Here is a 10,572-nt window from a genome sequence, read left to right as displayed (position 1 = left end):
ATATATATACACCGTATTTTAAGGCAAGATGCTGCATCTTGGAAGACGCACCCTAATATTTGAAAGAAATTTCAAAGAAAAAAAAAGTCATTCTCATACAAGAACGCATTCACCATATACCCGACCACTGAACACAAAAACATAAGAAGCAAGGAGTCTGCAAGACACTATTGTTTCACCACTCATTACAAATTTGCTGGAGCACTCACCACAAATTTAAAACTATGTAAATAAAAACACCATTGGTAAATACGTATACACAGTGAAACGGCATGTTTTAGACCTGTTGTTTACATTACGGAATCACTTGTCCGATCGCCGAAACTGAACATGTCAGTGCTGCAGTTTGTATTTATTTTATTTTGCAGTCGTGCTTCATAGGCTTTATCAATGTGAATACATTTCACAAGTGGAGTTTTGACGACTCTTGCTTGAATGAGTAAGCCACTTGGATGTTCTATTAATAAAGGTATAAAGGCACCTGGCATGATGTGTGTGCGTTCATGTGCATGCATTTGTGTGTTGCAATGAGACGAGGGAGCGGCCCGTTTTCTCCACACACTGAGTAGGCTGCAGGAAGGATTATGGTATTGGAAATACAGGTAACCCCCTTTAACGAAGAGGTTACGTTCCTAAAAAACACTTTGTTAAATGAAACTTCGTTAAGCGAACCGATTATAACAAGTTTAACCCCTGATTTGAACTTCCATTGAGAGTAAGCAAAGCGAGAGTGCATCATAGTACAGTAAAAGGTTTAATGAAAGTAAAAATTATGAAGTTAAACATTTAGGTAGTTTAATTTAAGTCATTATAATGTACACTAATGTATGTATGTATGTAATTTTATAATGTTGATGATCTTAACTTTATGAAGGGAGGGAGAGTGAAACGGAAAGACACTAACCAGCAACCTGTGGAATGTAAACAAAGTACGCATCATGGTATCGCATACAAAATTTACGTACCACATTTCCACAAGGCTTTCCATTTTATCCATTGTAGAGTCACGAGTTCAGGTGGTTCTTTTAGCTTTCAAGGAAGATATGGTCTCACCAGCCTTCTTAATAGAGTCTGCTGACTTGAAAATAGTAGACAGTAGATGGAGTCAAGATGGTGGCAAGCAATGTTATTAGTTTTCTGGCTTCTCTCTTGTCTGTGCATAATACCCAGCTTCACTTCTAGAGTCAGACACTTCCTGGTCTTCTTAGGAACGTTAGGCCACATTGCAGGGCGTTTTGGTGGTAAGTTGAACTAGGGAAGATGAGCTGCTGGTGACGCTGTTATGTTTTGACTGGGGAGTGAGTGGTGCACGTGATCTTGATCTTGATGCTACAGGTGACACAGAATTTCTTCTGAGTCAGGCCTTTGTATCGGCAGCACCTGTGTTGTCCACGAGAGGCTTGATCTTGATCTTTATTCTACAGGTGTCTCAGGATTTCTCCTGAAGCAGGCCTTAGTACCAGCAGCTCCTGATGTATTCAAAAGCCTGTCAGCTTGCATGATACGGTGGGGCTTTCAAATTTGGAAAAAATTACTTGGATAAAACTTCGTTAAAGCGAGTTTAATGTTCATTAAACGAGCAGATGGTAGTAAAATGAAACCTTCGTTGTAGCGAAATTTCGTTTTGTGAACCTTCGTTAAACAGGGGTTGTCTGTACTTGTAACACCTAAGTACTGAGTTTACATAATATAAAAGGCTAAATTAAATAGTACTTAAGCTAACATCATAATGTGATGACAACATACAAATCCAGGTCGCTATCTATCAAGTGTCCAAGCTCACTTGAGGTTGGATGCTGCCTTACAATACAACATTCATCTTGGAAGACGCACTAGTATTTTTCAGGGTATTTTTTAGGAAAAAAAGTGCGTCTTGTAAGCCGTAAAATACGGTATATATTACATATTTTGTATGGGAGCTCGTATGTCCTGATGATGCTATACTCAGCATATGAATTGGTAATGGTTACTGTCATACAAGGGTGGGGACAGATGTCTCTCTTACACTTATTACAATCTGAATGATCACTCATTTTTAACCCTTATAACCCGGTAGGCACATTCGTGGGTTTTACGGTAGATCCCAGTTGGCACGATCGTGGCGTGTTTAAAATTCTGCGCTTATTTTATGATGTAGAGTTTGTTTATGTTTGAGGCTATCTTTCATACATCAAGGCCTGTGATTGGTCCATTGTTTTCAAGATGGTGGACGCTTTGCCAATCACGGGTCAGCTTTTACAAGCATTTGTTTATGAAGCTGTGCAGGCGGCAGGCATGATTCAGGCAAGTACGCCATTGCGAGTTTGCTGTGTTATATAAATTTTTACCAATTTCTAGGCGAGACAGAGGATAGACATGCATTTCCATTGGTAGATAAGTACTGCAGTAACATTTTACAATGCATGACAATACTGAGATTTGTTATTTTTGTATTTTTCTTGGCTTAGATAAGAGGGCAAGGTTCAGCTGGCATGATGGGAGGTGGATGAGGGAGTGGTGACGCTCTGTGTTTCTGACCTAGAAGTTGAATTTGATGACTATGATGACACCACTGAGGAAGAAGTAGATCTAGACGACTTAGCTGTCAGGGAAATAGAAAGTGATGATGATTCTGCTACTGTCACAGCAAACAGTGGCAGTGATAGTAGTGATGGTGAGGCAACGGGATGGTGGGCGTCAGTGCAAGGTGATGTTGGGCCTCCTCCTGTTCCTTTTACAGGAGCCAGTGGACTCAAACATTCACCCAAGAGTGATGCCATGCCTACTGAGTATTTCAGAATGTATTTTACTAGTGATATAATAGACAAGATGGTCATGGAAACGAACAGATATGCAGAACAGAGGATTCATGAAAATGCCACGTACCTACGTGAAAAGCCGGGGTCTTTGGTCCATTTATGGATCAAACAAGGTAAGACAGAGCCAAGAGAGTTTATGACTTTTTTAGCAGTCATCATGAATATGGGACTAATTAGGAAACCAACTCTCAGATCATACTGGGACTGTTCTAACACTAGTCAGTCAACTCCCTGGTTCAGTGCTCACCTCAGCAGGGAAAGGTTTGAGCTGCTGCTAAAGTTTATTCATTTCAATGACAACAGAAAAATGCCTCCAAAAGAAGACCCTGCTTATCAGTAATACAAAATCCAACCCCTTATAGATAATTTTCAGAAAGTGTTCAAGGATAATTATATCCCAGGACGCAAAATTTCTACTGATGAAAGCATCATTGGGTTCCGGGGTAAAACCCCTAATTTGAGGCAGTATATGCCTAATAAGCATCACGCACGCTTTGGGTGGTGTTTGTGTGAAGCTGATTCAGGATACACTGTAACCTTTGAGGTGTACAAAGGAAAAAAAACATTTACCAGTCAGTGAAGAGGATGTCATGTATGATCTTGTGATGAGGTTTCTAGGTAAGGCAGATGTCTTTTACTGTGGTCACCATCTTGGCTTAGACAATTACTTCTTCACCTAAATTGTTTGAGGACTTGTGGCAGAAACATACTACAGCGACAGGCACAGTTAGGGTAAACAGGAAAGGTCTGCCTGATGAAGCTGTACGTGCAAAGTTAGGGCAACATCAGGTTTCAGAGAAGAAAAGGACCCTTACTCTGTGTAGCATACAGGGATGGCAAAAAGACCCCTGTGCTTCTCTCTACAGTGGCCAAAGCAGGGTTCACTACTGTGGAAAGGCCACGGAAAGGAAACAAGGAATTATCTTGCATTGTTGCAGACTATAACAAGGTAATGGGAGGTGTTGACCTGAAAGACACAAAGCTGTATGCATACCTTGGTGAAAGAAAAACACTGAAATGGACAACAAAGAGTGCTTTTTCCTTGTTTGGTACAGCATGTCTCAACAGTTACATAGCATATAAAAAAAAAAAAAATCTCAAACCCATTCTTTCAACATACCACCAGTTCATGGTCAACATTATTGAATTAATTGCTGACAAAATACTCTTCACCAAAGCCTATCAAGGTTTGCCACACTCAGGTGCAAATCCAAGCCAGCAGACTCTCACCCCAGCCAGCAGCAGGTCCTAGTCATACAATATCACCACCAGATATTGATCTTGATATGAAAAGGTTACTTGTAGGCAAGAAGAGAGACTGTGCTGCTCCTCATCCAAAACGTGTCAGAACTTGTTACATGTGCCCCAAGTGTAACAAGGGATTTTGCCCAGAATGCTTCCCATCCTACCATAAGAAGCTACAGGAATAGGTAGGCTGCACACTTCACATGACCTTTTTTTCCACATTCTTACCCCATTCATGATTAGCATGAAATGTTACCATTATTATTTTTGTCGGAAAGTTTTGAATACATTTTTTTCCAATTGGTTTACCATTCTCAAATGCTAATTTTTTGGATAGTTCCTGTTCTTTTTTTTCTGTATTTATGAATAAGTCGTGTCAAGAAGCATTTTATACCTTCTAAATTTTTTAAAAATTAGTTAATCCAATTGGTGAGAAAGAGAAACCTCTTTGCATTCCTTGTTCATTCTCTCCTCCAAGTCTTCATTTTTATTATACTACATTATGCATATCTGCTTGCTTTATTTTTCATAATAATACATTATATCAAAGGAAACTCATTATCTTTCAAAATGATACAGAAATCATGAGCTTTGCCGATTTTTTTTCTTGGCAAAAAATGAAGGAAATAAAAGAATACCTTTATAAGTTTATCTTGCCCTCAATTTTTTTCACTTTGATTTTTTCATACATGTATAAGTTAAATTTGGTAATTAATTTTTATACCACAAGAAAGAGCAACTTCTAAGCTTTCTAATGATATAATTGGCAGTGTTTGTTAAAATAATTAGACTGAACACTAAAGGAATCAAGGAAAATCTTTTTGCAATTTGCAACCCGTTTTTATCTACGTATTTCTAAATCGCCCACTCATTTTATGGCGGGGTATAAGGGTTAATTCTCAAGCCGTGTCCACACTATCGAGCAGAGTTGGATGACCAAACACACTGCCAGTTTAAGTGGTGGGCATAATGATGTCTGAAGTAGAACAACACTCTGATATGTTCTTTCTTTTTCACATTGAAAAATTAAGTGGCAGGATAATTTTTTATTTCTTCTCTGCTGTGCTATGCATTGGTGACATTGCTCTCACACTTCACAATCCTATTACTACCAACTGAATGACCTAAACTGTCCCCACAGAACTACCTCTTGAGTGGTGTGGATTACCGTATTTTGCAGCTTGCAAGATGCTGCATCTTGGAAGACGCAACCTAATATTTGAAAGAAATTTCTAAAAAAAAAAGTCATTCTCATACAAGAACACATTCACCATATACCCGACCACTGAACACAAAAACATCAGAAGCAAGGAGTCTGCAAGACACTATTGTTTCAGCACTCATTACAAATTTGCTGGAGCACTCACCACAAATTTAAAACTATGTAAATAAAAACACCATAGGTAAATACATATACACAGTGAAACAGTCCATCTCTTCTTGTTTTAGTAGCGGGCAACAGCATGTATTGGACGTATTGTTTACATTACAGAATAACTTGTCCGATTGCCCAAACCGAACACGTCCGTGCTGGAGTTTGTATTTATTTTATTTTGCAGTCGTGCTTCACAGGCTTTATCAGTGTGAATACAATTCACAAGTGGAGTTTTGACTCTTGCTTGAACGAGTAAGCCATTTGGATGTTCTATTAATAAAGGTACCTGGCATGATGTGTGTGCGTTCGTGTGCACGTACGTGTGTGTTGCAATGAGACGAGGGAGCGGCCCATTTTCTCCACACGCTGAGTAGGCTGCAGGAAGGATTATGGTATTGGAAATGCTTGTAACATCTAAGTACTGAGTTTACATAATATAAAAGGCTGAATTAAATAGTACTTAAGCTAACATCATAATGTAATGACTCAACATGCGAATCCAGGTTGTTATCGGTCAAGTGTCCAACCTCACTTGAGGTTGGATGTTGCCTTACAATACAACATTCGTCTTGGAAGACGCACTAGTATTTTTTAGGGTATTTTTTAGGAAAAAAAAAGTGTGTCTTGTAAGCAGTAAAATACGGTAGTCAACAAGACTACTGGCAGACTTTGCCTGGTGAGGTTTGAACTTTTTGAAGTTTGCACTGACCTGGTAGCACTTTCTGTTCCCACTTCAGTGCCTGTCATTTTTATATTTATGATGTCACTAACTACCAATAGTGATATGGTTACAGTGTTTGCCTGTCGGACACTGCTCACTGGTGTGGACAAAACTCTCTCTCTCATAAGAAAAGAAAAGAGGGAAGATGCAAGAGGCCGCCAGGCCTATATGAGACAGTCCCTGTATGCTTAAGCTACCTAATTTCATCTATCATCCCCATCCATGAACTTATCTAACCTTCTTTTAAAGCTATTGACTCAGCCCCGACTACATGACCACTGAGACCGTTCCACTCATCAACCACTTTGTTTGAAAACCAGTTTCTTCCCATTTCTTTCCTAAACATGAATTTTTCAAGTTTTAATCTTTTTAGTCATCTTCCTTTGCACTGACTCCAACACAGCTATGTCCTTCCTGAAAGGTGGAGCCCAGAATTGTACTGCATAATCAAGATGTGGCCTGACCACCGCCAAGTATAATTTTAGTATTACTTCAGGACTCCTGCTTTTAACACTTCTAAAAAATTAATCCTAATACAGTACTCTATTTGCCTTATTTTTGCCCTCAATACATTGCTTCCTTGTATAATTTTTCAGTACCTTAGAACTCTTAATTATGTCTAACAAGGGTGCTAGGCGTGAGTGGCTCTAGTTGTGACTTAAAAGATAGAATTAATAAGAAAATTAAAGAAAGAAACTAGTATTGTGAGTGTTTGTGAGGAGTATGCTATGGCCAAGCATACTGTGTCGGACTTTTAGTAAATCAAAAGATAAGCTGTAGAGTACCATATTTTATAGCTTGCAAGACGCACCCTAATATTAAGGAAATTTCTAAGGGAAAGAAAAAAAAAAACTCATACAAGATCACATTCACCATATACTCAACCACTGAACACAAAAACATAAGAAGCAAGGAGTCTGCAAGACACTATTGTTTCAGCACTCATTACAAATTTGTTGGAACACTCACCACAAATTTACAACTATGTAAATAAAAACACCATAGGTAAATACGTATACACAGTGAAGCAGTCCATCTCTTCTTGTTTTAGTGGCGGGCGATGGCATGTATTGGACGCATTGTTTACATTATGTGATCACTTGTCCTCAATTTTGGAGGTTTGTCATTTGGATATTCCAAAGTTTCAGAAATTTGGGAGGCTGAATAACTTAGGTCATTAAAATAGCTGAATCCACCAATCGCCGAAACCGAATGTGTCAGTGCTGCAGTTCGTATTTATTTTATTTTGCAATAGTGCTTCACAGGCTTTATCAATGTGAATATAATTCACACGTGGAATTTTGATTCTTGCTTGAACGAGTAAGCCATCTGTATGTTCTATTAATAAAGGTATAAAGGCACCTGGCATGTGTGTGCGTTCGTGTATATGTATGTGTGTTTTGCTAGATGAGGGAGCAGCCCGTTTTCTCCACACGCCGAATAGGCTGCAGGAAGGATTATGGTATTGGAAACACTTGTAACAGATAAGTACAGGCAACCCCCGTTTAACGAAGGTTCACACAATGAAATTTCGCTACAACGAAGGTTTCATTTTACTACCATCTGGTCGTTTAACGAACACCAAACTCGCTTTAACTAAGTTTTATCCAGATAATTTTTTCCAAATTTGAAAGCTCCACCGTATCATGCAAGCTGACAGGCTTTTGAATACACCAGGAGCTGCTGGTACTAAGGCCTGCCTCAGGAGAAGTCCTGAGACACCTGTAGAATAAAGATCAAGATCAAGCCTCTCGTGGACAACACAGGCGCTGCCAATACAAAGGCCTGACTGAGAAGAAATTCTGCGTCACCTGTAGCATCAAGATCAAGATCACGCACACCACTCACTCCAGTCAAAATATAACAGCGTCACCAGTAGCTCATCTTCCCTAGTTCAACTTACCACCAAAACGCCCTGCAATGTGGCCTAACGTTCCTAAGAAGACTAGGAAGTGTCTTATTCTCGAAGTGAAGCTGGGTATTATTCACAGACACAAAAGGGGCCAAAAAACTAATAACATTGCTCGCCACCATCTTGACTCCATCTACTGCCTACTATTTTCAAGTCAGCAGACTCTATTAAGAAGGCTGGTGAGACCGTATCTTCCTTGAAAGGTAAAAGAACCACCTGAACTCGTGACTCTACAATGGATAAAATGAAAAGCCTTGTGGAAATGTGGTACATAAGTTTTGTATGCGATACCATGATGCGCACTTTGTTTACATTCCACAGGTTGCTGGTTAGTGTCTTTCCCGTTTCACTCTCCCTCCCTTCATAAAGTTACGTACATACATACATTAGTGTACATTATGACTGAAATTAAACTACCTAAATGTTTAACTTCATAATTTTTTACTTTCATTAAACCTTTTACTGTACTATGATGCAATCTCGCTTTGCTTACTTTTAATGGAAGTTCAAATCAGGGGTTAAACTTGTTATAATCAGTTCGCTTAACGAAGTGTTTTTTAGGAATGTAACCCCTTCGTTACGCGGGGGTTGCCTGTACTTAGTTTACATCATATAAAAGGCTGAATTAAATAGTACTTAAGCTAACATCCAGGTCGCTATCAGTGTACAAGCTCACTTGAGGCTGGGTGTTGCCTTACAATACAACATTTGTCTTGGAAGGGTATATATATATATATATATATATATATATATATATATATATATATATATATATATATATATATATATATATATATTATATATATATATATATATATATATATATATATATATATATATATATATATATATATATATATATATATATATATATATATATATATATATATATATATATATATATATATATATATATATATATATATATATATATATATATATATATATATATATATATATATATATATATATATATATATATATATATATATATATATATATATATATATATATATATATATATATATATATATATATATATATATATATATATATATATATATATATATATATATATATATATATATATATATATATATATATATATATATATATATATATATATATATATATATATATATATATATATATATATATATATATATATATATATATATATATATATATATATATATATATATATATATATATATATATATATATATATATATATATATATATATATATATATATATATATATATATATATATATATATATATATATATATATATATATATATATATATATATATATATATATATATATATATATATATATATATATATATATATATATATATATATATATATATATATATATATATATATATATATATATATATATATATATATATATATATATATATATATATATATATATATATATATATATATATATATATATATATAAAGCATCTTGTAAGCCGTAAAATACGGTAATTACAAATAAATTGGTAGACATTACTAATGAGATTACATTACTGAAAGACAATTTTCAAAAGAGCTCAGTTCTCCCTCTACTTACTGGAGTGAAAAATTCATTAGCTTATGATTACATAGTGAGTGAATTTAATGCTTTTAATTCATGAGCTGGCTACTTTAGTAAATCAAAAGATAAGCTGGTAGAATATTCTGCCAAACACTTTGGGTATGCATCATCAAGTAAAAGTAGTGATGGTGCTCCAAGGAAAAATGTAAGGAGTGGAAAAGATGCTGCATTATAAAGTGGAATGTGCAGCAGCTACAAAACTGGCATAGAAATTAATATAAAGAATTTCAGGAAGAATGATGGGTGGTTATGGCAATTCCGCAACTGAAACAGACTTTTTAAAATGTTACTGTGCAGGGTGAAGCTGGCAATGAGGATACACCCAGCATTGCATGGCATGGCTGCATGTTATGGTAGTATATTCAGTGTACTTCATGTCTATGAAGTTTTTTTTTTGTTGTGTACTCGGTTATTACCATATATTGTGGCCTACAAGTCAAGTTTTTAAGATTTTTTTTTTCTTTTTTACGGTCAAAACTTGTGGTCGGTTGACTTATGGGGTAGATATAAAATAGCAGCCTTCAAACATATTTGCACCAGTAACATCAGCATACCGGAAAACTGCTAGTAAACTTGGCCAAAAGGTTGTGTTTACATATAGTAAGATGGTAAAAACTGGAAACTGCTATTCAGGAGGACTGCATATACTGACACTGTTGTAAGTAGGAAGAATAATGTACCTACACAATAATGTAGTCTATTACTATAGAATATTTTATTGATACAAAAGATATAAACAATCATTTCATAATGAAATGATCATGGGTGACTGCTCAGTGCCGACACCTAGTGATGAGCATTCCATTTGAACAGCTGTTTAGGTGCAAAATTTTAAATATATTTTTAAATATTTTAGATAATTTTAGGTATCATGTTTCAAGCTTTTTATCAATAAAATATTCAATAGTAAT

General features: G+C 35.8%; 1 protein-coding gene across 2 annotated transcripts in view; it reads right to left on the bottom strand.

Annotated features, from left to right (window-relative positions):
* The window catches only part of LOC123505551 (protein tramtrack, beta isoform-like), a 57,806-nt gene that overhangs the window by 1,081 nt on the left and 46,153 nt on the right, over nt 1-10,572 (bottom strand). The window lies entirely within an intron of this gene.

This window comes from Portunus trituberculatus, chromosome 18 (genome assembly GCF_017591435.1).
Source record: "Portunus trituberculatus isolate SZX2019 chromosome 18, ASM1759143v1, whole genome shotgun sequence".
Taxonomy (NCBI): Eukaryota; Metazoa; Arthropoda; class Malacostraca; order Decapoda; family Portunidae; genus Portunus; species Portunus trituberculatus.
Note: the sequence above shows the minus strand (reverse complement) of the source record. Positions and strands in the feature narration are given on the sequence as shown.